This window comes from Camelus bactrianus, chromosome X (genome assembly GCF_048773025.1).
Source record: "Camelus bactrianus isolate YW-2024 breed Bactrian camel chromosome X, ASM4877302v1, whole genome shotgun sequence".
NCBI lineage: Eukaryota > Metazoa > Chordata > Mammalia > Artiodactyla > Camelidae > Camelus > Camelus bactrianus.
The window spans coordinates 102,087,439-102,113,240 of NC_133575.1; the positions used below are offsets into that span (position 1 = coordinate 102,087,439).

General features: G+C 45.7%; 1 protein-coding gene and 1 long non-coding RNA gene across 3 annotated transcripts in view; one reads left to right on the forward strand and one right to left on the reverse strand.

Moving 5' to 3' along the window:
* Positions 1–25,351, forward strand: LOC123612315 (uncharacterized). The gene is made up of 3 exons (XR_006719539.2): positions 1–2,856; positions 11,865–11,950; positions 22,765–25,351. It is a non-coding gene; the product is annotated as an uncharacterized LOC123612315 (long non-coding RNA).
* The window catches only part of HS6ST2 (heparan sulfate 6-O-sulfotransferase 2), a 272,524-nt gene that overhangs the window by 3,150 nt on the left and 243,572 nt on the right, over positions 1–25,802 (reverse strand). The gene's annotated exons all lie outside the window — the stretch shown is intronic.

Consider the following 25,802-nt stretch of genomic DNA (forward strand, 5'->3'; position numbering starts at 1 on the left):
ACAAAGCACACAGGCCAACAGTCAGGGATGTGGGTGCCACAGCGGAGTCACGGAGGTGCATGGCTTATGTGATGCTCACTGATCAGTAAGGAAGGCAAAAGGGGAATGAGGGCCATCTGGTGGCACTTGTCCCATGAACTGTGCTGTTGCCCCCTCCCTGAGTCCCACTAGCCTGTCCAGATAGCTCATTTTTTCACCTAATTTGCTGGCACCACAGCTAAAGCAGGTATGAAATTTAGGCCCAGGACATCGGCCTTTTCATTCTCCCCTCCCCCTCCTCCCTTCCCCTGTTTCTTTCTCTCCAACCAGTGACAACGTCTTCCCAATGACCTCATTTATTTCCCACTCCTCACCCCCAAGCCCCCATTATCTGATCATGAAATGGAGACTCAGTGGAAACAAGTGATTTCATTGAAATGATATGAGGTCGACAAGTGAGCTCAAGTTCTAATCTTTCTTACTAAATATACAAAAGCATTTTTCTAATATCTAGTCTCATCAGGACATCTTAGTAAAGAACAAAACCTCGTTGAAAGAGTGTCGGACATGGTGCTTAGGATTCTGGCTGTTGTCATAAGATCACAGCTCCTACATGAGCACAGTGGTATGCGGAGAAAGGAGGAGCTGCCTGGGGCCTCCAGAAACACTGTAGTTAGTCACTGACTGAAATAGACATGGTAGCTGCCAATGGCATATGTGCAAGTGACTACCTTGAGTTCAGCCTTCTCTCATGTGATAATATTCCCAGCAGTGGAGAGTTAACTCTATCAGCTCCAAAATGCCGTTTTTATTTACCCCACTGAAAGGACAGCACGTGTGCAGGCCCTGCTGTGTGCAGGCCCTGCTGTATGGCTATCTTCACTTTAAAGCTGCAAATTGATAAAAATTCTTTGCTCAAATAGCAGACTAGCAAACATTTAAACCAGCCCCCCACACTCACACCCGTACATGGCAGGTGCACACACACAGACCCACCACAGCCCAGAAACGTCGCAGTCTGTGATGTGATCAGGCACACTAGAGGGGAGAAAACACCTCAGCACTGGTGCTTTAATCAGAAAGAAGCTTCCGCTCAGATTCAGCGGATGAAGGATGAGGTTGTAGGAAGTCATATTGTGGAAAGAAAACAACAGTAAACACGGAATATTAGCATTTTGTTTCATTAAAGGAAAATCACGGCTTTTCTCAAGTTTCTTCATTCGCATTTGAGAGATGGTGGTTCTGAACACACACTCAATCACCCAACTGGCTGAGTCTGGCGGCTGATGTCCTCTGAGCAAATGGTTCTCCCAAGTCTTGGGCTTTGAGCAACACCAACACCCTGGGGTCTGTCCTGTGTGCCTCTATGCTGTGCAAGGTGTCTCTTCTGCCCGCCGTGACCTTCCTTCTTTGACTGGAAAATTCTAGGCATCCTTCAAGTTCCAGTCCAAGTACTCTCTCTCCTCTGAGAAAACCGACCCCGCCCCTTGCTGCCAGCAGCCACCTCTTCCTCTGCCACACTTAACCTTTGTTAAAACACTTTTGATACCGAATGGCCATCAGTTGTTTGTGTATCTGCTTAAAGTATGTTTTCTGGGACAGTGGCTCTGCTTATTCTTCTAGGAGTCTCACCTCGTCCATTTCAGCTCCGGACTTTGCCTTTACACCAGCCACAAAGCAGAATGGCAGTGACTTCTTTAAATGGCTTATTTAATGAAATGTCCCAGGGAATAGGAGGGAGAGAGTTGGAAACAGAAGTCCATGCTTCACCATATAAAAACTCTGGAGCCTCTTCTAAGTGCCATGCAAAAATCATAGAAATTTTTAAAAATCACCTGATGTGCTTTTCTGGAATAAGGAAGCATGGGCCACAGGAGAAGCATCTAGGGGTAAGGCTGGAGAGGGAGCCAAGGTCACCCTCACCTACCTCACTGCTCTTCCTAGGACCTGACTTTGCTGGTGCCACTCAAATTCATCTCTGTAAACACCCACTGCTAACGACTAGCAGCTGTTGGTCCCCAGTAGCCTTGACCAACAAAGGTGACTGCTGTTCCCATGCGCTCCCTCCTTCCATGCCTAGTTTTGGTATTCCTTTATTCCTTCCTTCCTTCAGTATGTGTTTGTCAAGCCTTTATACTAAGCCTGAGGCGACAGACAGGCAATTAGTCTGATTATTTGGGAAAACAAGAGAAATTTATGAAGTCTAGTGACACATTTGGATTAACCTTTCAACCAGCTTTTCCAGGCATGCATTATAAATGGGCGTCTTAACCCCCCATAATGGACTCACCTTCATGCTTAGCTGGCAGTCCTCCTGCCCTGCTTTGACTGGTTTTAGCCTATAGTGACATCTTCTGGTCATTCCTAGTGTGCACCCCACCCCCATGCAAGCCTGTGGTTCTCCTTCCAACTAGAAACTGTTCCCTGTCTTTCAGAGCAGATGGATTGCAACCCCTGGGGTTAGTATCAGGACCAGGGTTTTGTAAGCACCATCCGCACGCGGAGGGAGAGGAGGCACAACAGAAAGGCAGAGACAGGCATTCTCAGAGGCTGTCATGGATGTGTGACTCCTTCCAGCTGAAGGTCCCCTAGTGTCCGTATGAGAGGAGGGCAGTCCAGCGTGGGCAGCCCCCGTCTCTACGCTGTAGGGATTACCACGGCAGCAGAGAAATGAGTGGAGCCACACCTGGGCTCGCACACCTGGGGGTGCTAACAGCTAACCTACACTCAGATGCCAGTAGCTCTGGAGAAGCAGTGATTACCAGCAGCCTCCTCCTTCAGGGAGAATAGGCCCGAGGTGGCTGACTGCCTCAACTGGAAACACTTGATGCTGCTTGAAAAACCATCCCGTGGGTGAAAAGGAAGATCCGCTGAAGGGTAAGTCTCCAGGAGTGTCCAGTGGCCTCACAAATTGCCTAGTGTGTTGGAAGTGGGAAGGCAGGTAAGTGGGAAGGCTTGGTTGGGCAAAGGATTGAGGATGCTCATTATCCTGAAGGACGAGCTGTCAGGGAAATGCCAGAGACGCGGTCTTCCCACCCAGAGCAACTGACGATGTGAAAGTCCAGCCTGATGCGAATCTGATGGCGGAGGCAAGTATGTACAGAAACACGGGCAGCGCTCTTCCAGTGGTCAGTTCTGTTCAAGCACCTAATGTGTACCCGGCACTGAGACAGACACTGGGGATGCCGACGGGGCTAAGATTCGGGTCCCTAAGGAGAGCATTTCAATCTGATGTGCTATGAACGACTGGAGCAAGTACAAGGCACAATGCCAGCACCTTGCAGGGATTCTGAGCCCAGCCTAATGCTAGAGGAAGTTTCTGTAAAACAAAAAAGAATTAGATGAGGCAAGAAGAGTGGAATGGAGTATGAGGCAGAAAAATCAGCATGAGCCAAGGCACCGAGGCATACACTAGCCTGCTGCGTGTGGAGGAAGTGCACTGAAAACATCTTACTGGGAATTACAGGGTAGTGGCAGGAATTGAGGATGGAGAGGTAGCCACCGACCAGGTCGTAGAAGGCCCCAGATGCTACATTAAAGAATTTAGACTTCTGTAGGCGACAGGGAGGACTTTAAAGGGTTTTATAAGCATGAGAGTGATACGATGAGATCTGTGTTTTAGAAAGCTCACTGTGGATGGTGTGTGGAGATGGAATTAGGGACATCAGTGGAGGTTACTCCTGCAGAAAACAAGACAGAAGAGGAGTGGGCAGACTGGAGAGATATTCAGGAGGTAGAAGGAAGAAGACTTGATGAGAAAATGTAGGGGAGATGATAGAGGAGGGGTTAAGGAGGCCTCCCAGGTCTCTGGCAGAAGGTTCCAGGTGCCTGTGGGCCAGCCATCCAAAAAGAGAGCTGAGTGAACAGATAGTGCCCCCAGAGAGTGATCTGGGCTTAATGTGGAGCTGTCAGCAAAATGTGGTCGTTTCAGACCTCGATGACGTACTTAAGGATTGGTTTCCAGTTCCACACGTGTGGCTTCAGATATTTGAAGACAGCGTTTAAGTACCCCGAGGTTTCTCTTCTTTATGCTAAATTTGGTTTTCAACTCTTCTCTCCACTGCTTCAAGTCCCCTCACGATCCTTTTGTTTGCCCCTGAATATATTCCACCTTATTGGAACATGCCCTCCAGGCACAGTCTGACAAGTAACAAGCAGGGAACAGTCGATCACTGGCACATTCTTCTCTAAACGTGGCATCATATCACATCGGCCTTTTTGTCAGGCACGCCATGCCACGGACACACAGTCAACTCAATTCTTTCATTCTTTTACACACATGCCATTTGGAAACCCAATCTACTCTGTCCCGGACCTATGCAGTGTGTTTGTGGTCCTGTTTAATTTCTTCTTGTTTGACTAAGCTTAAGCCTGTCAAAACGCATCTCGATTCTGATTCTATCCCCCAATATCTTCACCATCTCTTCTTATTTCTTTTGTCAATGCCTGTATCCACGCACTGATCAAAACAGAACAAGATGCAGGTGAGAGCAGGTCTGGGCGCTGCTGGATATCTCCCTTCAGGTTGACATAAACCTGAAGGGTGGTTTGATTTTGTTTTAAATGAGTGAGCCAAGCTCAGCCACAGAAAACTCATACTCAGCCTGTTTCAGTTAGTAGGGATTGAACAGAAGTATTTTGTGACCAAGCATGTTACTTAATTAAGATGACCAGGTGTCACATCTTTAAAGTGGAGTCAAGACTCTCCCTCAGTTACTCGGGTTAATTTAAAGGCCATTGTTTGGTGCCTCTGTATGCCCAGGGTGCCTTTCCAGGCAGGACACAGGGAAATGTTTGCCACCCTCTACAAATCTAGACCACCTTTCGCCTGTCATTGATAAGCAACTGTGGGAACAACAGCAACCAGAGAAAGAGCTGTCCAAGCAAGAAACCTGGGGGCCATCCTTGACTCCTCTATCTTGCTTACCACCAACACCTGAATTTTCCCCAAGTCCTGCTGATTCTAGTTCTTGATAGCTCACAAATCCATCCTTTCGATCACTGCTGGAGTCAAGCCCTCATCACTTCTCTACTGGATCACCGCATCAGCGTCCCGGCTCACCTCCCTGTCTCTGGCCTCCCATCCATTCCACACCCCTGTATGGCACACATCTGACCTATCATTCCCTAATTAAAACCCCTAATGGCCCCCTGTCAACTATGACATGAAGTTCAAGCTCTTCCACATGCCAGGCCTTGTGGGACCTGGTAACCACCTTTCTTTCTCTCCAGCCTTACCTCTGTCAAACTCCCTCTACACAAGCCTTTCTCAACCACAGGTAATTCTGCACCCCTCTCTCCATTCCCCTTCCTTGACTCTAGGACATCTGACAGTATCTGGAGACGTTTCAGTTGTCACAACTGGGGTCAGGTGCTACTGGCAGATAGTGGGTTGAATCTAAGGATGCCACTAAATATCCTCCAAGGCAGACAAATCATTATCTGACCCCAAATGTCAATAGTGCCAAGGTTGAGAAATCCTACTCTATATTCTATGTTCCAAGTAGGTAAAAGCAACTTTAATATTCCAAACTGTACCCAGGCAAAGACCCTACAGGCCCTTTTCCTGTGTATATGGAGTGCCTACTCTTCGGAACGGCTTCTATCTGTCCTTTGTAGGTTACCTGGAAATCTCCAAAACTCAACTCAAAAATGGCCTCCTCCGTGAAACTTCCCTTGACCTTCCTGGGCAGACCTAACTGTCCTGGTATTCCTCTGTTCTAGCTGTGCTGGCGTCTCCCATTGTAGCGTTCATCACAATGTGCTGTATTGCCTAGTGATTTGTCTGCTTCCCCCATTGGACGAGCAGCTCTGGGAGGGTAGGGATCGTGTATCATTTATCAACATAAGCTCCTCTGGGCCTGGCACAATGTTTGACATAAAATAAGTGATGAATAAAAGATTGTTGAATGAATGTCTACAGCAGAAGCAGCAGAACTCAGATGAGCTAGTAGGAAAATGCCTATCATTTTCTTTGATAAGGAAAAGCCACTAGATGTCAGTATTAAATAACACATATACCACTTTATGCTTGTGCCGGAGCATTTGCAGGCTGTAGCTATGAAGGAGATCCAGCTATAGCCGGCAGCTGTTCCTGGCTTTCCGTGTCGTAGCCCAATGTTAAAGAAGGCTGGAAAGTTTAAGGTTATTAAAAGTAAGTAAATGGATAAAAACAAGAACCAGCCATTTTAAAAATTTTACTTGTAACGGATTATCTTGAAATAAGTACCTGAGTTCTAAGTCACAGAATTCGAGATCGAGCAAGAAGAAACCTTTGCAGTGGCAAATTATCTGAAGGTCAAAGCCTTCACTTTAGAGGTGAAGAAATCAAGGCCCCGAGAGAGGCAAAGATTTGCCCACAAGTCACAAGTTGTCAGTAGCTCTTGGGAAGCTGGGGATGCTTTGTGCCCAGAACTTACACATGAACTCCCAACAATACTGTGAATCAGATGTCATCATTCCCATTTTGAGGATGAAGAAACTGAGACTAACAGAGATGTGATCTGACCCAATGTCACACCACAAGTTAAGCTGGGGCCCTCAGGCTCAAACCAGTCTCTCTTTGACTCCAGATCCTGTATTCTTCCTATCCTACTGCTGAGACACAAACCCAGGACCTCTGCTCCTGCAAACAAGCTAGAGCAGTGATCCTCCAACTGTGCTCCCAGAATCAGCAGCATCAGCATCACTTAGGAACTTGTTTGAAATGCTCATTCTTGAGTCCACCCACAGAAGCAGAAACTCAGGGATGGTTGCAGCCTGGCGATCTGTGTTTTAACAAGCCCTCCAGGAAATTCCGATGCACACACATGTTCGAGTTCGAGAATCACTGTCCCAGGCATGTGGCTTCAGAACTGAAAGTCTCTTAGGGATCCCAGGGGTGCCCAGAGTGTGGACAAACCAAGTGAACCCACAAGAGAAGGCACGAGGCAAGCTTAAGGATGCCCACTGCTGTCCAGGGAAAGCCCAGGGAACTTGGCTGGAGCAAAGTTATGAGGATCCTGCTGTAAACATTTACTTTCCTTTAAGGCCACTGGTTCACGAAAGGCCACAATAAGGTTGTTCCTGCACCACTCAAAGGGGAAATAAATATTAAAGCCGTTTTTTATGGAAGAAGACCAGAAAAACTATACAAGTTAAGGTCATAGGAGTGATCAATAAAAAGTTAATTTAAGAAAGGAAACAAATTCTTAGCCCAAATCAATAGGAGTGAACATTTTATTATACCTGTAGCTTGGTTTTGTATTTTCCTTTTAAAGTTCAGCCTTTGCACATCTTGTTCTTGGAGTAACGATGAGTGGTACAGAAATAAGAACTGTGGTTGGTGGTCCTAAATAGTCTGTGGGGCCTGAATATGACATTGAGTCATGAAAGCTGAAGGTCTGGCCTCCTTCCTTGGTTGATGTCTAAGCCAACTGCACAGATCCTCCCACTGTGTGTGAATGACTCGGTCAAATCAAGGAGGATGGTGTGCAGATCAAACAACATTAATATGTGATCACAGACTAAATGAAAGTACAGTTAATTGATTCAAAAGCACATATGCCTCCAGTGGGATTGGATCCCCCAAGCCCTAGAGTTGCCATTTTAACTGCTTTTCTTGTGTGACTCAGATACAGTCCCCAAAGAGGAGTCCCGTAAACACTCCGCTCAGCAGTGGCAGCAGCCTCAGAAGAGTGGGGCTTGAAGAAGGGGCTACTTTGAAGTGGGTGGATGCTCATTTAGATGTGTTGTCTTGGGTACATTTGTCAGAACAGTCTTGTGGCTTAGGAGTTGGGTTGTATCCAGTGAGAAGAGTGACCTGTGACACTCACACCAAGTGGGCTACTCCCAGCAGCGCCACCTGTGCAATTTCACTTGATCATCTTCACAACACTAGGAAGACCGAAATGATCTGGATGCCAAACTTCTCTCCTTTTCCCCTTCAAGCTGATGCTATGGACTCACGACCAGGCTGGGCTTTCCTGGGTAACCCAGGAGAGGCAGGGAGCAGGACCAATCCTTGGGAGCCCACTGAGCTATGACAGCCAAAACTTTCACTGGCTGTTTGAATGGGTTGACTTAGAATCCTCAGCAGTACATAAGCATTCCAGGAAAAGCATCTACTGGACAGAAAACCAACTCGGAAAAGGCTGAAGGTCTCACACCGACCAAACAAGAAAAGAAGATTTCTGAATGTCTGCAAATCCAAACCCAATGTGGAATCCTACGCCCAGTATGTACTGGTGATATTTACTTCTTTTTAAAAGAAATCTAGCTCTCCTCTTTCCCAAAGCCCAGCAGGCTCCAAAGCACATAAATCTAAGGACTTTTGCAAACAGTGAGAAAGCTGAGATTTTAACAAGATGTGAAATTCCAAGCTTTGGGACCCATAGTTACCAACCTTCACCCAGAGTCCACTCAACCACCTGGCAGCATGAAAAGTTGTGCCACTTACACAGCCCCCTGACGTTTTTTGCATTCTAAAATTACTCTGTGAGTTTTGGATCATTAATACTCAGTGTGTTTTTGAGGTGGAAAGAACTTTTAGAGAAAAACCCTTTCAGTGTGTAGATGAGGTAGCTGGGGCCCCACAGAGGGGTAGGATTCCCCATGTCCCGTGGAGACCAGTTCCGCCCTGATGGACAAGCTCAGGCTTCCTGCCTTCCTTTCTGGGGACTCCTCCCGCTCCACATGGTACTTCTCAGCTTCCTGAGTGTTTCTATCTGGCATCTCCCTGGCAAATTGTCATCCCCTGTGGGTTGGCATCTAGGGCAGCCAGGGAGAGGGGCTGGTTTTCTTCTTGACTCCACAAGAGTGGGCGGAGGTGAAAAGGGGTCAACGTCACCCCCCAGGGATCAGGAGGAAGCCGGGGGAATGTCTCAATGCTACCCCTGGGGGTTAATGTCTTGCTCTTTGGATAAGCATCCTAGGTATCTCTTGTCCTGGATCTCAATGAAGATAAAATGGAAAATATATATAAAGTTCTTGGAAGCGAGCCTGGAACACAGCACTCAGCAAATGTTCATTACTATTATTGTTACTGTCCTTGCTGTTGACGCTCTGCTGATAAGGGTATTCAGCTAAAAGATGCTATTTGACCTTCCTAAAAATCGCAAAGCTAGCTGGTGACTGTCAGGTCTATGTGACTCCTGAGCCCAAACTCTGGCCCGCCGCCCTGATTGATGATGCCTTAATTTGGTCTTTGGCCAGGCGGGTCTCAGCCTCCAGCCTGAGTGCTCTCACTGGTCGTACATCCTCACTTGGACCTGGGCACTGAGCACAGCCTAAGGAGCTACAGGCCAAGGGCCCGGCTGGCCTGGCCGGAGCAGGAAGTTTCAAGGAGGAGGGCGCTGGATGTTCCAGGCTGTGAAAGGAGGGGGCTGGTGGCTGATGGAGCCTGCGGGATGGGATCTGAGCACGGCAGAGCTGGGAGCCGGGGCCGGGGCCAGGGCCGGGGCTGCGGTGCAGCTGGCGACCCCTCTAGCCCAAATGTCCACAGATGAGGAAACCAGGTAGCTGGCTCCCTCGCCATCTCATCGTGAGAAATCTGGAGACCCAGGGGATCCTTTCTTTCGGGACCTCCCCAAAGACAAGGAATCAAGTCACAGGGCTTTTGCAGATGGCAGGCAGTCCATAAATATCATTTAAGGGCACTGTGAGCAGGCTGCAGCCAGCCGCACTGGTCCACCTGGGCCCGCCATCCCCGTGCTTTCAGGGAGGCAGGCTCGTCGGGTGCGCTTTGGAGAAATCGTTAGAGGAAAACTAGTTCAGATAAATGCCTGCTCTCAGCATTGTGCTATTTCCCAGAACAGCACAGGGGAAAAGTTTGCCTCTAAATGAAGGCTGCCCTTCTCCAGTCCTGGGTGGATGTTAATGAGCTCTAATATTGTTTTAAGGTGCTGAGAGAGACGAAGTGCAAAACCCCGGCTTGTGGGGGAAACAGACCTGGTTTACCACTTAAACTGTGAAGAATGGGAGCCATTCAGAGTTTCAAGGGCTGGCAGGGTCATGCCTCCTTTCCCCTGGGAGGGTTTTTTTTTTTCCCTGCAGGTATTCAGGCTGCAAAAGGCACAATTACTGGGTAACACGGCTGTGCTGTACGCGTGTGGAAATAAGCATTATATCCAATCCTGGGCACAGCCTCATTTCCTTACAGTGATAACACTGGGAATGGAAAAATAACTCACTCATCCCCCACCCAACCTCTCTCTCTAAAAAAAGAATCCATGTCACACTGGAGTGAGTACAGGAAGGGGCAGCAGAGACACAAAGTTTGTGCTTGAGCAGAAGGAATGACTTTGAAGGTTACGTTAATGCTAAAGCTTACAAGAGTTCTTCAGGTTCTGAGAGTCAGAGGTTTATTTTTCACGATGTAGGTAAAAGACTTTGAATAACTGTGTTTCCCCTTTAAGGCAAAAAGAGGACCTGCCCTGGTGTCAGTGGTGTGGCACTGGGGAGCCAGGGGCCACAAGCCCTCCCCAGCCCTCCCCTGTCACAGGCTGTTCCTCCAGTTTATAACTGAATATCATCCTGGAATGACCCAAGTTCTGGAGAAAAGTTTTTTGGGGGGACCCATTCAAAATGTGACAGCGTGGGAAAACTTACAGTATGTGAAATCAGACAACTATGGATGTGCTGAAATATAAGTCCCGGTCCCATTTTGGTTGATGAAAGCACAACCATCCCACTATTTCTGACCGAGTAGAAACCCTTTTAAATGGCACTTTCCAAGCACCATCTTGGGCAAAATGGAGCCTCATTTTTCTGAGAAGGGGGTGGGGCCATCTTCTAGTCCCAGTGGGGAGCAGGTCACTCCATCTACGCACAGACTGAGTTCTGGGCTCTTCTCCAGATGGGCGAGAACCATGTTCCATGTGTGTAAACGAGTCCACTTGCTGAAAGCAAGCCCTTGGGGTGAGGACTGATGGGGGCACCACAGGGGAAGGCAACAGACTCGCATTTCACACAGAGGAGCAGGGCCGGCAGGCCCCTCAGAGGTCACTTGGTCCAGTCACTTTACCAACAAGAACACCAAAGCCCAGAGATGAATGACAGGGTCGCGCCCCAGGTCACAGGAGCCGTTTTGTGGCAGAGCCGGGATCCAAAATCATCTCTGAGTCCTTCCCCAGGTTTCAGAGTATCTTGCCCAAGGTGACTGACAAACAAGAACCATCTTTAGGAAAAGACAGCCCCTCCATTTGGTAGAAGCTCACTCATTCGCCATTGCAGGGTTTGAAAACCATAAAGAAGGACTGCAAGTCAATGCTCAGACTGGGTACCATGCCTGACACAGTTTCCCACCTAAGGCAAATGCTTGAGGGTGGTGCCACCCTTGGATTCTTCTATCAGCCGTTCACTCGGAAGATACATCAGTGGGGAGTCAGATTCACCTACAGAGCTACCCGCCCCCATCGGCTTGGCTTTTCTCCCTGGAATCCAGGTTAATTCTCAGAGATAATGACCCACAGTGAGTTGGATTTAAGGCCTCAGATGAGGACTCTAAACGACATCCCCCTTCCCACAGTGGTTTTTCAGAAGGGTCATCTGAAGAAAATCCACTGCTACCCTGGTAGAAGGAAGATGGGAGGGAGGAGGAGAGGGAGGGGAGACAGGTTAATAACAATCAGAAGTTTCATGGGAAAAGATGAATGACTCACTGCTCTTGTATCTTCGCCTTGATGTATCCAGGGCACAGTATAGAACTATCATTTTAGAGATGAAGTTTGAAATTCAAACAAAGGAAGTGACTTGCCCAAGGACACACAACTCATCAGCTGTGGGTCCTGAACTGGAACCCAGGTCCCTTAACTGCCAATTCAGTGTCTTCCTCCCTAGTCTCTGTTCATTCAGACCCCAGTGGATGTCTGAAGAGTCTACCTCTCTGGTTTTGTCTTTCCAACCAGGTGGTACATACTTTAACGGTCAAGACTCCTCGGCATCTCTCCTATCTCTCAGCACTGGGCCCAGCACCTTGTGGGAATGCAGACTGGTGAGTCAGTTAATGGAATGTCTATCATCACTCAAGCCTTGGAAATGGCCAGGGTGGTCCTTTTGCCTTCTCCGACCTCGCTGGGCATCAGCTCGTCCTCTGAGATCATTCACTACTTTACAGACCCCAAGGGCTGTTGTCCTCCAATCTCCACCATCCCCATCCTATACCTCCCCTTTCCTCTTGCCTTTTCCTATTGGAATCTCTCAGCTTAGGTTGCTCCAAACTTGGATCTGGAAAGAAAGTGCGCAGACCAACTCCATTCATCAAGGTGTCAGGTACTTGGCACCACCAGGACTTCCATTTTAGAGAGGCATCCCTGAGGGGCGACGCTGCACCCTCTTCACTTATGGGAGAATTTCTGGCAGCAGATGGGCAAGAACTAAGGGGCAGAAGGCCTTCCTGAAATCACAGCCCGTAGGTGACTGGCCATGGTGTGCCAGTGAACGGCTGCTTCAATAGTCCCAATCAGGATGCCTGATCCTTTCTGCTCAAAGAAAGCACAGGAATTTCAAATGAGGCCATTTGGTGACCATTTGATCAGACTTCTTTTCCTTTTCAGAATCATGAATCAGTCATGCACACCTGACGTTAAAACAAGATTTGATTTCCTGAGGACTTTCTGTGAAGTCCTCTTGTTCCCCTGCCCCACTGCCTTCCTTTTATCATTCAGAAGTCAAGGTGTCACTAGAAATGCACGAGGGGAGAACACAGCGACCTTCACCTTCTTCATGGTGAGAAAAATGTGTTGACAGTTGACATGCGGGCAGGTCCATTTTGGACAGGAAACTGTGACTGCATTTCAATGTACCAAGCATAGCTCAGGTGACAAGTGACTCACCTCGGAGGTTCTTAAATCATTTGAAAGATTTTGATGTCTCAGTTCCTTTTCAAGGATTAAAGAGCTATTATGCCAAACCTTTTTGAAGGTATAACATTCTCTTTGTCCTGTTCTTCTAAAAAGTTCTCTATGGCAAAGTTGTGTTTTTTTTTTTTTTAACAAAGCACATTTTCATCATCTCTCATTAGATCCTTACAGCTTGCCTGTGAAATAGATAGGTCCAGTCCATCTCATAGATGCAGGTATTAGTGCGCAGAGGTGAAAGGTCACAGAGCTAGCGAGTGATCAAGTTACAGATGCCTGAAACCCATGTCTGGACATCCAGACTCATGTTGCTATGCCACGCCATTTTGCTCATTTATTTGAGAATGAGGAATTTTGCGTGAAGAGATACAGAGCTTTCTGCAACACCCTAATAGGATGAGCCACCAGGGTCAGCTTTGTGCGGTGGCAGAATTTTCCAGGGTACTGAGAAGCAGAGTTCTCCCCCCTCACAATTGGCACAGAAACCACAATGTAAGGTTTATTCCTTTGGTTTAAGGCTCTGCCTCCTAAATGAACTTATTTACAAAACAGAAACAGAATCACAGGCCTAGAAAACAAACCTATGGTTACCAGGGGGGAGAGGGGGTGGAGAAGAATAAATTAGGAGTTTGAGATTTGCAGATATTAACTACTATATGTAAGAAAGATATACAACAAGTTTCTGTACAGCACAGGGAACTATATTCAATATCTGGTAGTAACCTGTAATGAAAAAGAATATGAAAATGAATATACATATGTACATGGATGACTGAAACATTATGCTGCACACCAGAAATTGACACAACATTGTAAATTGACTATACTTCAATTTAAAAAAAGGCTCTGCGTCCTGTGTGTGGGGGTGGGGAACAGAGAAAAGAGGGATAGAGGGTCATAAGCCACTAAGATTTGTCAGTCATTTAGATGGCAGAGGGTCTAAATCACCTCTAAGATATCTCGCCTATAAGTTTAATAATCAGATCCCACGTTGGAGCAGGGTGTGTGTGCAGGGCATGTAAAGAGACGGGCACCAAGTTTTGAGGAAGGAACAGGAAACTAAGAAGGAAAACTGAGGACACCACAGGCAAACTTGGCTACTTTAGAAATTTTCTGGGGCCTAAGGACCCATCAGGAATCTCTGGTTTAAAGTAAATGTGAAAGCAAAGATACAAAGGGTAAAGTGCAAGGCTTTGCAGGGGAAATTAGCAGACTGATTTTACTTTGAATAAGGTCCAGGATTTATCGCTAAGTTACTGGTCCAGACGTATTATCCATCCAATCAGCACTCCCCTGCACAAGCACTCCCTTGCTCTAAGCCAACCAAACTCTTCCTCCCTGTGTCTCACATTTGCCTTTGCTTCTGCTGGTCCCCCAGGCACAACACTGCCTGCTCCTCTCTACCTGTCTCTCCAAATAGGTCTTCTCAAGGCTTCCCTCCTCCTGATATCCAGAGCTGAAGCAGCCATGCCTTCCTTGAAGCCTCTAGAAAGGGTTACCTTGATTTCTCCCAGAGGACCCTGTTCATCTGACTTTGCGATGCTGGTGTTCATTTCCAAGTTTGCTCTTCCTCCCAAGGCTGTGGGCGACGTGGAAAGAGGGTCTTTTTTATATCGCCTCTCCTCTCTGCCCTTGGACCTAGCTGGCTCCGAGTCTTGAGAAACAGTCAGCCATTGATAAATGCTTTCTGCTTAAGAGCTCCGTCTCTGGAGTCAGAAAGTTCTGGAAGGAAGCCACAGCTATGTAACCTTGTGCAAATTACTTAACCTCTCTGTCTTGGTTTCTGCATGCACCCATTTCACGGTGTTGTGATTCTTCAATGAGATAATTCATGTAAAATGCTTAGCACGATGCAGGGCACCCGGTATGCATGCCACAATGATCTGCTATTAATACTATTTTTCTCTTAATGAAACATGCCGTCCTCTCGGGCTCCCTTTATCAATCACCCAGCAGAGACATTATCCCACAAGCAAAGGGGATCGTGTTAGGAGGGTTTGTTCAATGCCCTGGCTCACACTATATTTGCAGCAACATTTACCCTAGCAAAACGCAGGGAGAGACAGGAACTGGTTTCAACTTGAATCCACTATTTTGGGGGTCCATATGCTGAATGCCGCCGAAGCCTCCACTCCCTGAGCAGCGGTTTGTAGAGATGGAATAGCGGCAGTTTTTCATTTTCCAGAGTCCACTCACCCTTCCAAGAATCTCAATGCCTCATTGATTCATAATACAGTGCATAAAGATTTCATTTTTCCTGCCCACAGTGATACATTATGGAGGCAATCTGTTTTGCCACTGAAAAGTTTGCTTAGTAGAAAAATTTGGAGTTTTGACATTCAGGAAATTACAGTCATCTGTAAAACACGATTGATATGCCAAGGCTAACATTTTCATTGCACTCGCAGAGCCAGAATAACTATGATAAAATATGTGTTACCCCACACACGTTTCAGGATCTCTTAAGGAAACATTCGTTAGCTCTGAGAACCCCTCCCAAGGCTCCAAGGCTGCGATGGCTGTGCCGGTTAGCTGTGTACCCTTCACGAGGATAACACCACTGACCAAGCCAAGACTCAGGCTCTCAGAGAAAGCAGTGGCCCCCCACGTCTTCTGATTTGGCCTGGGGGCGGAGGCTGGAGCTACGTTTTCCCAGTGTCACCAGGTTAAAGACATGAAAGAAAATCAAGGAAAATGAGTTTTTAAAAATTCCACCCCTGTGGTGGAATTGTTAGCCAGCCACGAAAGGCACAGGTGGATATTAGGTAGAACTTGAAGTTGAAGGCTTGCAAAAGAGAAGTTAGACTGTTCTATATCTGCTCACATTTTAAATTTGCTGTATATTTATACCCAAGCATTTCTTTGTCTCTTTCTGGGTACAACTTCCAGTGTTAAATGGCATCAGAAACCCAAGTCTCTGGAGCTATCCACCTGTTCAGCTTTTGATTTCAGAATGATAAATGCAGTCAGTTTAGCTGAGGAGGGTGATCTCCGTGGCCCCATTGAGGGAGCTGTCCATTCAGGTTTGGCTGGGTCATGGGCAGTTTTTACTTGGTCCTCATTCATTGAGACCCATGGGAAGTACACATGCAAACGGTGTGGTTCTGGGGGCAAAGGGACAGGTGCCACTGCCCTTGACACTGGAAATGGCTTCGAGTGATTCCCTGCCCAACCCCAGGTCAGCTTCTTTAGGTACTGAGAAAAGCATTCTGCACAAAACATGGAAGTCAGCCTCGTGGATCAAGCAGTCTTCGAAGTCCTGCACAAACCCATAGTCAGTTACAGCAAGTGCTCCGTGACCCTTTACTACGTGCCAGGCATGAGTCGGAGTGATTAACACAGAGTAATGCATTTAGTCACTATCACCACCTATGAGGCAGGTGATAGTACTGTTGTCCTCTTTTATGGATGAAGAAACTAAAGCACAGAAAGGTTGAGCAACTCTCAAATTCACACAGCTGGTAAGAGGTGGCGCTGGCATGCTAGCCTCTAACAGGGTGGCTGGAGAGCTCCTGCTTTTAACCTTGATGCTATATTGCCTTGCTTAAATTATTTTTTTAGAGGAGGGGAGCCTTCTCTTGTCCTCCTGAAGCTCTTGATAACCTCCACCTTTTTTTTTTGGTTACATTTACAAAGCATTTTCCTCCTGCTCTGAGTTAAGCTTCTTGCAGCTAAGAACTTGGCTTCATCCATTTCCTAGCAGTGCTTGCACAGATGCTAGAGGGGCAGAACTAAAACCCCTCTAAGGGTTGGGGAGGAGGAGAGACGGGTGCCAGAGACACAGGCAAAAGCACGCCTACTCAAAAGCATTTGGGCCCTCCAGAGGGCGAATCTGAGGAAAAGTGATTTCTCAAAAGGGAGTGAAGGATCCACTTGCCCTCCCTGCCCCCAATGGTCTTAGAGCTTTGGGAAGTACTCATCTTCAGGGTTCTTGGGTCTGACTGCTCCCCTCTGAGCCTTATTTAAAGTGACTTGGCAACTAGGACAGGACTCATCAGAAGACTAGGATGAGAGGAAGCAGAGTTAGAGGAAGGAGGAGACAGAGAGGAAGAAAGCAGGGTCAAGGGGTTGGTGAGGAAACGAAAGGATGAAGGGGGAGCAGAGAAAAGAGCAGAGAGGAAAAAGAAGAATAAAAAGGAAGTGGTGTGAGGTGAGATGGGCAGGTGGCTAAGAGAGGAGGGAGACCAAGGGGAAAAGCAGGTGGGGATGCTCTCCCTCCTGCCTTCTCTGATCCAAACAAACCCTGTCCACACAGGCGCTCATCTCCTTTACTAGCCATCCTTGAGCACTTGCTGGACGCCACCGAAAGGCTCTTCCATTGCACGGGGCTCCATCCAGACGACCTTGTTCTTTCCCTTCTCTGAGCAACAAGTGCTCTTAGAGTCAGTACTTGACTCTTTCTCCTAAATTTTTAGACATATTTTTGGGTCTGTGATTAGGCTATATACTCTACAGGCATTGGGATCAACTCTTACAACATTATTTCTGTTCCTGAATCTCTCCCCAACCATTACAGGAAATCCTTTGAGCATGAGGGTGACTGACATATTAAGTCCCTTACAAGCATTAGTTTATATTTATTATCATGTACTTTATTAGAAAGTAAATACATATCCTTGCAGGTATGGGGAGGAGACAGAAAAGTTTTTCTTGGGAGGAAAGGCAGTGTTTGGAGATTGCAGATGCTGGGAAATGGAACCCGAAGGACTCCCAAGGGAAGAATGGACTAAGTGCCCAAAATACGTCACTCACTTAACACTTCCCCCGAGTTTATCTACGGTATAAAGCGAGAGATCCCTGGTACATTCATATTCTTATATAATCATTCCTCTCTATTTATATGATACACACGAGTCAACTTTAAGAAATAGTTCTTAAATACTCCTAGGCATGAGTAAGAAAGCTTTTTGGAAGTCACTTCAAATCCTTTTTGGAAGTAGGCGGGATATAAAAAAAGAAGTGGGGCAAAAATAGAAAGCCTCTTCCCTTTGTTTATCTCCAAGATGTCTTACAAATTGATTTAGAGGGCTGTATTACTCTGTGAGTCACACTTTTGGCTTAGAGCAGGTTTCGAAAGCCAGAATCCATAAAAAGGACCTAACATATTGTGAGAAAATTGCAGGGCACTCTCACCCAGATGGTTCCTGTGTTCGCCATTGGGCTTGCCTGCCTCCCGATACCACCCCCAAAATTGACGATGCTGCTAGGGCTTGGGAACTGGCGGCATCCGGTCTATTTGGTACTCTCCGACTCCAGGGTGAGGCAAGTGATCGTCACCCTTAAGGGACTGTTTACAAAGAAGACTCTCACAACCCCTGTGGCTTGTCGAGAGCGGCAAGGATTTGGGAGCCCCGCTAAAGACAGGCACCCAGAATGCCCGGGTCCCGCTTCCCAATGAAGGCAGGCTTTCTCTTCCATCCCTCCTGCTTCAAACCTGCACTAACTAGGTTTCTCTTTCAGTAGTCAGTCTTCAAGATCTTAAGAAAGGAAGGCCTTTTCAGGGCTCTGTAGCTGCTCTCGCAGGTAGCTCCCGGGCTGTTCTTTCCACCATCCCAGCCCCCTTCACCAGGTCCTCCCGCTTGAACGATTCAATCCCTTACCCACTTAGCAATTTTCTTCATTCCTGTCCCCAGATAGTTTCTTTCACACCTCCCCCTACTGTTCCGCTTCCTCCAACTCCGGAGTGATCGATGACCCAATAGGCATTTACATTTAGAAAGCAATTGCATTTACATAAGCTGCCTCTTACCAAGAGTCAAAGAGGCACAACTATAATACATATATAATAGGGAGAGCGCCTGTTTCATCACCCACATTTACAGTGCCTTCCAACACGATAGACTGTTCTAGGAACCGGTCTACGAAGGGAGAGAGCCCTGTAAAATGTATCACTAATGGTAATCAATGAGCTTCAAATAATGCGCTCCATACCTCGAGGTGAAAATATAACGAAAGTAGGGGGAAAACATATTTACTCCTTAAAGTTTGCTGAATTTAATTTGAGCTTTCATTGATTTCATTTAATACAAAGATTATATAATCAGGAAGTCAGGAGCAATTGAGAATAGCAGGCCTAGTCTGCACCCATCAGGGCATTTTGGTAATATCTAGTAATGGCAGGAGATTCTCATTTAATTGAATTGGGAACACAACGTATATTAGTTTACAGAAACTTAATCAGTGTGATCAAATTAAAACGGGCCACTCAGACATACCATCCTGATTAAGGCACTTGCAAACACCCTACAATTATCAGAGATTTGTGGTGTTAATGATTTAAACTCACGTCTTTTCCTCTGGGGATTCAGCCTTGGAACTTTTTTTTTCACTAGACAATTAGAAAACTCCATCCTTTATTTTGAAAAATGTTGCAACAGTATTATTGACACTAATTCTCAAAGAATGCAGAATAGTAAATAGCATGTGTCGCTGATTTTTTTTTTCTTTTAACAGTCACTGCCTTCTCTTTGGGATGAGGCTCATTAATCTCAAAGCTTTAGCTCTTGGGAGCGGTAATGAAGTTTGGCAATGGTGAAGTGACCATTTTTAAATGCATTAGAGGAAAACTCCACTTTTCCGCTTTCTGCAAAGCAGCTCTACGTTTCACTGAAAGGAGTTTGCGCACGCATGGTGCTATTCAAAAACCACTTTGAACCAGCTAGTTGTCCTGAGGAGGAGACTACAGAAGTAGGCTATTTCTTCTAAATGTGTTCTTAATAGACCATTACGAACACTAGCTTGGGAGATGGGAATTACTCCTCCCCCTACCTTTAAAACCCATCCTCCCAGCCCACCACCCTTAAAACGCAGCCCTAGTAAATTACCTGGGAAGGATCTCGTGTTTCCAGCTCTATTATTGGTGTGAATAGTGGTGATGGGGAGGGGTGTGTCTAGCTATTTGTTGCTACTTTCAGCAAAGCCAGTCCCCACATTTAACAGCAGAGAACAAAATGGAGTTTCAGAGAGACTAGATGACTTTCTCAAGATGACAGAGTTAATAAGGATCAGGTCTGGGGCTAGAACCGCAGTCTTTCGGCTTTCAGGGTTTTTCTTGTTTATTTGTTTGGTTTTTTTGCTCATTGCTGCTGGTGCCCGGCCTAGTTTCAATTAGGACAAATTCCAAGTCATTGGCATCTGCCTTAAAAAAATGGTGTACAATGGAATAAGTGAGTCACTTAAGGAAGATAAGGATGACTGCGGGGACAGAGGGGAGGAGGATGAACTGGAGGAGGGGAATTGGTTGCTGAGATGGGGTGGGGGATCTGACTGCCCACAGGCCTGGCAGCAGCCTGCTATGGCAAGATGGTTAGAACCAACATCTCCCAAAAGCACGATCAGGCGTTATTTCCCAGACGCTAGTTTGGAAAGGCAGGGACAAGTGGTGGGTTAAAATAAAGAGGCCTGTGGAGTGAGAGCACCTCAGAAACGCTCCATGCATCTGTCTGTAATATCACGGGCTCAGGGGAAAGCAGCAAGTCCTATACTTGGCTCAATACCCAAATCCCTCATACAAGTCTCTTTTGTTTAAAACAACCTTAAAGATCTTCAAGATTCAAGGAAAAGGATTCATTTATGTATTCATCGATTCATTAAAAAAAAAAAGGCTAAGCCATGTTAACGTTTTCACATACTGAGTTACAGGGCGTTCACTTTCTATCCTCACAAGACGATGAAGCAATAGAATAAGTGGTCTTTCCCAGGGTGTGTTGAAGACACTTGATTCTGTTTCCTACGGACAATTTACAGAAGTGTCTCGTATCAGTGCATATACTAAGAGCCCATGATGTACTCTGGTACGCTCTGTGGAAGATAATAGAATTCCACCTACTCTTCCTTAAAGGAGCCATAGCCCTATGTGAGCTGGAGGAACATTAAGAAGAATGAAGCTGTTCTTTCCAGAACTTTGTCTTTTATTACGCAGCATCCAGTCCTCCAGCGGCATCTGTGGTTCCACCTTCTTTGCAGAACACACCACGCTTTTTCTTGGCTTCTAGTTATCTGTGTATATGAGCATCTTCTCTACTAGCAAATAAGATGCTTGAGAGCAGTGACGGAATTTGTTTCTGTTTTAGCCCTGATTTCTCCACCTCCTCCCCTCCTTCTCTCCCACCCAACCCCAGCATCTGGTACTGTGCCCATCACATACCAGATGTACAATATTGCTGATTGACTTAATGAACACATATTAGTGCTTGGTTAAATGCTAAATGGATGTTGTTCAAGATGAGGTCGGGATGCTCTCAGGCTGCCTCACGAGAAACATGAAGGAGGAAGTGACATATTAATTGTTTTGCAATATGAGTAGTAACAATAGTTCTATTCAATGAGGACCAATATGAACCAGCATACTGCATAAGTTATCTCACTGAATCCTCAGACAATCTCTAGTAGAGCGGGAGGTCCAATTATTACCGCCATTTTATGGATGAGGAAACTGAGGCTCAAAGAAGTTAAGTGCCTTGTCCGAGATGCTAGAGCTGGGATACAAACCCATATCTATCTAACTCGAAAGACTGAGCTCTTCCCAGTAAACCAGGATTCAGAGAGGTGGAGTTGAAGGATGGACGTCATTCAAGATAGGTGCAATGCTATGAACAGAAAGGGAACGTGGCAGATGAAGAGACCAGTATAACCAAGGGCTGGGCTGATGGTGACACTATATATAGCTGGTGATAAAGCTGAATTAGTCAGCGAACATAAAATAAAAACGCTAAGAGTTTTAAAATTATAACAAAAATGTAGATAAGATTGTATGAAATACCTACAATGAATAAATATTAGAAAAAACCCCGGGCCTTCAAATGGCATTCAACGTAACAATCCAGACTTTAGCTTAAACACCCGCCTGACTATTTTCTGAGAGAGGATGGCTTAAGCAACTAAAATCATCCTCTCCCCAAGCTAATGGTCCTTTCTTCCCCTACAGGTTTCATTACAGCCTAGCACAGAGGCCAGTTTAAGGAAATGGAGTGGAAATAGTGTGTGTTCATTTAGTCTTCAGAACAGAAGCCAGCTGGGGAGCATTACTCAAAATCTGCGGCCCTTTTTTCCCCCTCCGAGGACTTCAGATGCAGCCTGGGTTTAGGGCTGTACTCTCAGGGAACCATCACCCGTCAGCCTGGTTCCTTTCATCTGTTCTGAGCAATGTGGCCAGAAGAAGGAAGTTTTTTTTTCCTTTACTGCTTCTTTTGTTTTTTTGTTTTGTTTTTGTTTTTTGTTTTTGTTTTTAAGAGCTTACAGAATCGATACGGGGGCTGCCAGATTACCAGAGTCAGGGCTGCTTTGCCTGTCCCTAGGGAGCCGGGCCATGGTGGAAAAAGGCTGTTATCCCATACTCTGTTCCTTGGACAGCCTCAGGCTGGGTGTCCACGCATAGGTTGTCAAACTCATTCTAAGCAGAAGGGCTTTAAAAAATGAAATCTAATCAGTCCTCAATATAGAGAACAGATTAAAACGGAGTCACTCAGGGAAGTGGAGTGGAGGCCTGGAGCCCTATCTTTTTCCCACTTTAGACTCCCCATTACCCCTACTTTCAGCGGGCTCTGAGGTCCTGCTTCAGAACCCAAGAGCTCTACAGAACATAGATCGCAAACCACTGGTCCACACAAAGGAAGGATGTAGTAAGCACACTTCAATGGCTCTCTGAGCCCAGGTAGCTTCTTTAGACTTCTTTTTAGCTTTTTTTTTTTTTTTCATCTGTTAGAAGCCAAAATAGGAATGGAAAATGGTGACAGAATGGACAGGCAGATTCCTCACCAGGAGGCATTTGCAGAACAGGGAGTGGGGGAGGGGGAATACATCTTTTTCTTGGTACTCCTGTTGCTTAGCACAAAATGCCTTGTCCATTGTAGCATTTGGTAATGAATGGTAACGACTTCCATTTTCCAAGAAAGAAGGAAAAAAAACAACAGCCATCCACACCATGTATTTGTTTCCTTCTTGCCTCCAGGTGGGTGACAGAGACCCAGATACCCAAGTAAAGAAACCCACCGCCTCCAAAATGAATGTGTTTCCAGGGACAATGCTGGTTATGTTTCAATAGTCCCTGAGATACGGATGCTACAGAGGGACGGCAGAGAGATGAATATTTAGTGAGGCACCGGGCATGTGGTTGGCAGAAGGCATGACAGCCTGCGGGATAACACAGGCAATCACTGCAGACCTGGCAGAAGGACCGTCAACGTTCTCAGGGAAAGAGACTGAACCTGACAACTTCACTGACGCAGAAATGCACTTTTATCCAAAGTTCTAGGAAACACTAGAAAGAGCGTATGTGTGACTAGCTATTTTTTCCCAAAGGTCTTTAGAGACATGATAGCGCTTGTTTTCACACCCTCCTGGTGATGCCAGGAGCAACAAGAAGGATTATCTGCATTTTACACTAGGAGGAGCAGCCCTGGGAAAGTGACATGGGGGTAGCGGTGGCATACTGTTTTCTGACAAAGATCACAGTTGACGCAGGTGCCCTGGTGCCTACTGTGAAGGCCATAAAAGAGCTTGATCATTCTAGAAGGTTCCATAGGCCCGAATAGGAGAAATGAAGGTAAACAGGAAGAGGCTGAGTAGAGAGCATCTCATGAAAACCCTGGGAGAACACATCTCCTTCCTTCCCTGAGAAAGAAGGACCCTGTTGAGGAGCAAAGCCCAGCACACCTACTTCTGTCATCATGACCTTTGATGCCAAAAAAGCAAAACCCTCTAGATTCCAGGGCATGGAGAACCACTGCCCTGTCTTGTATCTGCTGGGGCACCTGGACATCCACCTGAAGGGAACCTCCAGGATGGGGTATGATCCATGCCACTGAAGCAAGTGATGAGCTCTCCTTGAACCAACGTCAGGGGGTAGTTTTCAGATTAAATGAGAAAATGCATGCAGTAAAGCACTTAGAATAGGGCCTAGGGCATAGGAAGAACTCAAAAATGTTACTGCTCCTTCTAAAATTCCTGGCCCTTTTTATAGAGTTGGCAGTCTTTACTACTTCTGTTGGGAGTGAATTCTCTTAAGTTCTCAATCTGCATATTATAAAGGATGTTTTGCTTTCTTTTTGGTCAGGTACTTAAAATTATTTGACTCTAATTGAAGACTGGCCTACCCTTGGGCTCTATGGAGTCGGGAAAATAATTTAGGATTTAGAGAAAAATGGACCCTGGTTTCCTTCATGGCTCTGCCACTTATTATTTGTGGCTTGGGGCAAAATACACTATCTCTTCTCAGCCTTAGTTTTCTCCTCTGTAAGCTCTAGATGGAATTCCTGCCTCAACGGGTCGTCGGTAAAATTAAATGAGATAATGGATGAGAATGCTCTTTGCAAACTATAAAACACTGTACAAGTAATGGGTTCTTTTTATTATTAGGAATTTTGGGCTTGACCAGACTTGCTTTCTTCCCCTGTCACGTGTATCCTCCAGTTCACACTAAGCTTTGTAGACAGTGATGGCCAAACTCATATCAGGTCTGCCAAATGGCATAGGACTAATCAATTGATCATTTGATTAAATTATCCAGTCAATTCAGGCAACCCATTTTCTCAGTTGTCCTCATCTCCATCCACACTCAACCCCACTCAAGTGATCCAAAACAGTGGCTTGTGATGTCATATAAATATATTCTTCAAGCAACACGATGTTCTTCTTGGACCATCTTCACCATCCAGGGATGTTAGGCACCCAGTAACTGATGATTTGTGCTTCATATGAATGTGACATCTTAATCAACCAGTACAAATGCTACTTCAAGCAAGCACTAACAGATGGTGGCCTGAATTTTATAGCATCATCCGTATTTTCCAGGCAAAATTTATAGTTCAGTCATCAGTGAGCTGAGTCCTACCTCATTTTTCTTTTCTGTTTAATCTTTAGCAAGCAACCATCCTGAAAACCCAAAGCATGTTCTGTAATGAAGACATAGCCATGGACCAGTAATGTAGTTTTATTTCTGTCCTCCCCACTCCTCCATTCTCAGGTTGTATGCACCCAACACACATAGTAATGAGAGTGTTAGTCAGGTGTTGATGGTGGAGCCCCAGGCAAGATCGCCTTATCTTCAAGTTGAAATGCTAAGAAGGTGAGATTTCACCACCTTTCAGGGCCCCTGAAGAACCTTCTATCTACTCAACGCTACTCCTTCCAACTAAGGCCTCCAAAAGTAGGACCAGTCTTCTAATCTTTCTGAATCTGGGTCTAATATAGTCCCAAAGCACAAAGGGCATTTTTAGAAAGGATGGATGAACTTAGCCTCTTGGGACAAGCCCAGATATGGCTGCAGTCTTGGCCTTATCACCTATTACCTATGTGATCTGGAACAAGTCAATGTCATCTCAGATTCCTTGTCAGTAAAAAGAGCTAATAATAACCTTTGCTTTATAAGCCTGTTGTAATGATTAAACAAGATAATATTGTGTAAAGCACTTTGCACAGTGCCTGACACATAGAAAGCATTCAATAAATTGTAGTTAATAAAACCATTATTATCTATTTGCTGTATGTGAGGAATGGCTATAATTTTTAAATGTATTATCTTATTTAAATAAATTAAATATTTCCTCAAATGTCAACTTTCACTGATGTCTTCTCCAGCCACTTTATTTAAATTTACAAATTTCCTGCTTGTATTTCTCCTTATCCTCCTGCCCTGCTATTTTCCTCCTTTATAACTTATTCCCTTTAAAAATACTATATAGTTTACTTATGTGTTTAAAGACAGTATCTCTCCATTAGAATAGGCATGAGGGTAGGGAATTTTGTCTGTTTCATTCTTTGCTATGTCCCCAGAACCTACAATAGTACCTGGTATCTCATAAGCAATCAATAAAATTTGGGGGTAAATGAAGAATTTAATCCTTAAGAAAATCCTATGAAGCAGACACTATTAGTAGCCCCTTTTTACAAGTGAAGAAACTGATGTACAGAGAGATTAAGAAACTTGTCCAGGCAAGTGTTGGGATTTTAAAGCAGCAACTGACCTCCAAAGTTTGCCATCTTAACCAT